This window comes from Amblyomma americanum, chromosome 5, assembly GCF_052857255.1.
Source record: "Amblyomma americanum isolate KBUSLIRL-KWMA chromosome 5, ASM5285725v1, whole genome shotgun sequence".
Classification (NCBI taxonomy): domain Eukaryota; kingdom Metazoa; phylum Arthropoda; class Arachnida; order Ixodida; family Ixodidae; genus Amblyomma; species Amblyomma americanum.
In genome coordinates, this window is record NC_135501.1 from 77,228,023 (window position 1) to 77,234,022 (window position 6,000).

At 43.3% G+C, this 6,000-nt stretch overlaps 1 protein-coding gene across 1 annotated transcript in view; it reads left to right on the forward strand.

The window, feature by feature from the left end:
- LOC144134832 (uncharacterized) overlaps positions 1-3,110 on the forward strand; it is an 80,006-nt gene extending 76,896 nt beyond the window's left edge. Inside the window, exons 6-7 of the mRNA XM_077667656.1 lie at positions 2,107-2,169; positions 3,028-3,110. The gene's annotated coding sequence lies outside the window, so the exon portion shown is untranslated. The remainder of the gene's footprint in view (positions 1-2,106; positions 2,170-3,027) is intronic.
- The last annotated feature ends 2,890 nt before the right edge of the window (positions 3,111-6,000 follow it).

The window sequence follows — 6,000 nt, forward strand, 5'->3', positions numbered from 1 at the left end:
CAGGCAAAGCAACCTCTGCAGTGCACGTAACGCGTAGAAATAGCCGAAATTTGTTGAGCCACAGCAACGAGCTTACCATGTTAACGAAATTTTGAAAACTGATATGGATACAAACCTCTCAATAAATAAGAATGCTAGCTCTAGTACTCAAAAAGTTAGCCACTTAATATTAGTTAACCGGCTTGCTAGTTAGCACGTCGTAGCTGTATTCGGTTGTGCTAGACTGCGGACAGTTCTATGACAAAAAAGCTTTTGTAACACAAATAGTCGGTCTTTAAAAATGATGGGAAGTCTTAGGTGAAACACCCTGTATAATGATATTCGAATTACTGCCAGCCTGTTATTCCATCCCCCGTAGACACTGCGGAACATCATGGTGGCGGCCGGCATCAGGTAATTGTAGTGGTATTTATTTTATTGTACACTACCTATTATTCTGCTCCCCGAAATTATTTATTAGCCAGAAAAAAATAAAGAGCTTAAAATATGCAAGATCTATTGCAAGTGGTAAGCTAATCCATCTGTGTAGGTCGAAGGATGAGCGGATATCGTGACCACGAGAAGAAGATCGTTAAAATATTAACAATGGGATGAGACTCCGTGAAACGTATTTTCAGTGCATTGATAGCAGCTTTCTATCTCGATGTTGCTTTTCGTGAGCTTCAAGGTCCACTGAGGAAAACGCAGTGAATTACGGAAGGGAAAATCATAACGGTAATTTGAAGCCAGGAACGTAGTAGAACGGTCGAGGAAATATGCGTAAGGTAATTATATCCTTGTTCAGGTCAAGACGAGCAGATACGAACGTGGGCAGGCCATGCAATCCGGATATGAGCCGCTTGGAATAACGCAGTGGGTTACAACAGATGGCAAACGTAGATTGCAGCGCTGGAGAACCGGGTGGACGGACGAGATTTAGCAGAGTTCATGGACAGGATAGCCGCAGCTGTTTTTCGCCGCAATTATAGCCAGTTTTTGATGCAGACATTTATTTATTTGATACAGACATTTATGAATCGAATTTGATGCAGCTGTGTACTGGATGCGCATAAGGTTTGACCGTTGTTCGAAGCAAAATAGGAAGCAGCGCGAGCCGGGTAATGTGTTATCCAGGCACTCATCACCAGTTGCAAATGACGATGAGGGAAAAAGAAATTAAGCGCGTATGCGAGGACAACGGTGGTAAAGATTAGCGGTCCCTGCAAAGTGTAGAGCAAACTTAGAGCAACGCGGCATAAACTCTCAGGGATTGAACTTAAGCCAAACAGGCTTATATCAGTAGTGTCCAAAAAAGTGCATAGTTTGCCAGCCTGCGGTGATTTGATGTCCCCCCAATGCACCCTCCCGAGCACCTCTGTTCTTCTCGCTGGCTGTGTGATTTCTTAGGCTTAACTAGTCAATTGGTATTGAGCGCGGCTTCTGCACTTGAAGGTGCTGTAGGAGTGAGCTGGATATCTACCGACGATACAATACTTCCTTCGTTGTTTTCCCTCGGCTCTCTTTCGGTGACTGACGCGAAACCACTGTCTGACAAGTATAGATACCACCGCTAATGCCGCCGCAAATGCGAATGGCGAAAAAATGTGACCACGGCACAATGTGCAGTCTTCAGGTGTTGCTCCTACTTTGTGACTTTTTGACAAGTTTGCTTGTACAAACTTCCGGAATATTTTATGCACAGCACATTTATGAGAAGTAGATTGTATCACTCTTTGGAAAGAGAACTGCCTCACATCACAGTGACATCTGAACAGTATCGCATTGCTCGCTCTTCGCCACTTTATTTCCAGTGACTTACCGGAAGCTACGCTATCAATTGTTCACAATGACTGACATTTAAGTCTGTTTTACTTTACCAGCTAAACTGTCGCATAACCCTCGAGTTCGCACCCAAGGAGCCGCCACTTATGTTTTCAGCGCATATATACGCGGTTTCGCTACAGGAGCAGTGTAAGCTACACGGGCATGCCTCTGCTTTTGATGCCGCGGGTTTCGAGGTACACAAAATGCAATCTTCAGCTGCACCTAATATTCGAGTGGTACCATCGCTGCTATGAAGATCGGGTAATGAAATAAATTTTTATGCATTTGCAATTTATTTTCCAGGATCAGTGGCACCTCCACTTTTGATGTCGCCAATAATAGTCTTTTATATCACTTACGCAAGCGGTGAGTGGACAAATCGCGGCGTTGTTGGCAGATGCCCCAATAAACTGCTTCGCGCTCAATAGGGGTAGTATTTTCGTACCACTCAAGAGATTTATAAAATTAAAGGTCACTTTTTGGGCTCATTGTTTCGGCACAAATTCATATAAAGCGAAAGATTCAGGAAAAAGTTATTCTAACCAGCAATGATAAAATCTGTTTTTCTCTGTTGAGCAATGCATGCTGCCTGTTGCACCGCACAAAGAAATTTAATGCTCTCGAACTAATCACAGCTGACAAAAAATACACTTCCGCTGTCCAGCGAAAAGTTCAGAATTTGGCCTTCACTGAACTGCACAGCCCACTGGCCTTCATTAAAAAGAATCCCAGATGAGAACGTTTTCATAGCAATGAATCGATATGTGGACTCGGCGTCCTCGCAATACAGTTACCGTTAGAGTTTGGTTCTTGTTAGGTCCGCGCATCTCCCAGCACGAAAAATTTGGACAGTTGAGGAGGTCTGAAACTTATTCTTGAGATTTTTTGAGAAAACAACTGGGCAAACATCGTATTTGAGCGCATTTGTACTCCATGGCAAGTACTGGCATCCAGCACAATGAACTAGATACCTAAATGTTGCACCTACACGAAGCAAAAATAATTACCGACGTCCAAAACTCCAACCTTCGATTCCCTTCTTTGATACCAGAGCCGTGTAGAAAGCCACAGGACGCCATTCGACATTAGATTTAACGAAATTTGTCAGAAATCTAAGCTTTCTTCAGCAATTACGATAGCACTTAATTCTGTACGAAGGTAGTTAAAGAATCGACCTAGAAATCCCGCATTCGAATAAAAGGTATTTCCTTTTTGTTTTCTCAGATAGCAGCACCGTCTACCAGTTCACATTGGACAACGTCAACTAGGACCAATGCTTTGTAGGCCATTGCAATTTCTCAGAAAGGCGTAAGTGTAAACCCTGATTTTTTTTCCCGAGAAAAACTCTGAACTTCATTCTTTGCATAGCAGCATCAATCATAACAGTATCAGCGCGAGGCGGTGTCTGAACGATAGAAGTGTGCGTTTCAGTAAATACAACACAAAGTTCCAGCTACTTGTCGTAGAGGGGCAGCGGCAAGTCTTTACTCAAACACTGTCTTAGTGGCGGTAACGTTGCATATTCGAATATAACGCTATGTTTACGCTAAACATTAACCGAGCACTTTTGTTATGTCCTACATATATACTATGGCCGTGGTTAGCTGAGCGCTAGGCGCGACCGCCCGATGTGGAGCAGCGCACATCGGCACTGGCTGCAACGTCGTCGTCCACAGCACCGAGACAGTAACAGAGCCCTGGTCGTCTTGCGAATGCATACCGTAACAAAATTTTATTCTTGAAGCCAAACAAAGCACCCTGTATTTTCACGGCATATGTAATGTCTGATTTGTAGCTGAGCTGTAAGTTCTATTTTATTTAAACCAGACTGCCTACTGAGCGAGTTGGTGCGTAACTTTTTCAATCAAAGCGTCCGAATCGCTCACAAGTCGTGTAAACAGGGACAAGGAAACGAGCTTCGTGTCCTTGCATCTTTGTATACATCTTGTAAGCATTCTTTGGCTTCGCTTTAAGAAGTTGCACTTCAACATCCACATCTGGGAGCGTCTTTCGTTGTTGCTACATGAAGTACGGTTTTCAACATAGAATTATTTGCAGAGAAATATTTTACAAGCTAGATTCCGTAACTCGCATAAACAGCGCAAAAATTTCATTAGAAATCTTTTTTTACGAGTTCTGCGCTAACACTCATTTAACACGCTGTTCTTTCACATTAAGTTTACTGAAGATTATCTTTTTGCGGTATTTTTGAAACTAACGATCTGCATTAAAAATAGTTGTTCTCGAATCTAGGTGGTACATCCACGGAGACAAAAAGTTAAATTGGTTCCAATGTGTTTACCGTCTCAAAGCGACTCAGGCTTTGAAACACGCCATAGTGGATGGCTCCGGATAACTTCGGCCACCCGAGATTATTTAACGTGCACTGTCATCGCACAGTACACGAACCCTTAGCATTTCGCCTCCATCGAAATGCGACCGCCGCGGCCGGAATCGATCCCGCGTCCTTCAGGTCGAGCAGCCGAGCAGCACAACCACTGAGCTTTAGCGACCGCAGCGGTAGACAAAGTTAGACAATTATTGGCGTCACTAATGAAATTAAGCAAATAAGTAATGAACACTTTACGCGCTGAAAACAGCGCAAATTTGCATAAGAAACTTAGAGGTCATGCGCCTTCTTAGGCATTTTCATAATGGAGAAGTTTTTTGCCTCGCAATTTTAAGCTTAATCCGAGAATCGCCGCGCAGTATTTGTGAAAATGGTTTTGTGTTGGCTTTGAGTCGGTGGAGGCGAAATCAAGCGGCAGGTGTATTGTGCAATCTCTGTGTGCTGTTAAGGCCTCAGGCAGCCGAAATCCGCATTCACTGAAAGTGCATGATTTCGTATGATTTCGCATGATCTCAGTATGGGTATCTGCAGATGACAATCGATGAAGATCGGTGCAAAATTCCTCTCGGAATGAGGCAGCTGTCGTTGATGGATTAGAATGAGCCAACGGCGTAAGCAATGCGGGACGTTTATTCCCGCCTATCTTTCGCTTCGGGGCAGCGAAAATGAATCATCGCCTTGCGCATCAGCTCCGTGGACTATAACGTCACCATGTTAGAGAGTGTTGCAGCTCTCAGTACGCATGAAGCAGTTAGCGATATTAACAGTGTGTTTAAAGCCACATCTTAAACTTCGAATTTCACCTTTCAACTGCCAAAAAATACGATTAAGATTTTAAAATTTATGCTAGTTTGTCATTTAACTTTACGCATTAAGACATGCATTATGTCCTAACATAGAGAAAAATTCTGGAAATTTGTGCATGTACATTCGAAACCCCTTATTTCACGAATATAACACGAATGGTTGAAAAGCTTTAGGAATTAACACACGCCGCGCGGTTCCGTGCTCACGGAACTACAGCCCTATTCTTCAAAATCATGATTTATGCCAAATAGTTATTTGCATTATCATCCCAAGCGCATCCGACAAAAAAAGCTTATATTTTCTATCGCACAGCATTCTACCGCATGAAAGCAGAATAAGGTGCAGCACTGCGAAGGAGCATTGTATTACTTCTCGACAGCCATCTTTAGCTGTTGTTTTTGGAAAGCGATCCAAATGGCCCAACTCTTTGATCTAGAAGGAATTTCAAATGTAGCCGTCATCACTGACTTCGTGGAAGCAGCTTTAAGCGCTTTGAAACAAAGTTCGAAATATAGCGTGCCCAAACGTGGACGCCATATCGTAAAAGGGATAAGGTACAAGAACATTTTTTGACGTTCAAAGGTGTGCGCTCGAAGCTGATTAAGCACGTGATAGTGACTGCAGGACATAAGGCGGCCAACACTTGTCTGACTCAGAACTTGACAACCTAATTCAGCTTCTTAATTCACTCCGCTTGCTACACACGTTGTCCCATTTTTTTTTTCTGTGGTGACCTATGCTGCAAAAAAATGTGAAGGAGGTTTAAAAGACAAGAAAGCAGAAGTAAAAAAACGCGTAGCAGCCGTTCCATGCTCCCATAATTATCACCCAATGTCAAAAAGTTAACATCTAGATAAACAGAGTCACTTAGCTGCGAAAAGTGCGTAGCCGCGCTCTTCGGTGAGCTACTGCATCTGACACGGCCGTGCTTCGATGTGGAGTTGCCGTTGATGCCAGGCAACACATCCAGCTCAACAGGCAGCTTACTATAGCGTACGCAGACACACGAAGGAAGATAGAATGCGCTAAATAAGAGTTGT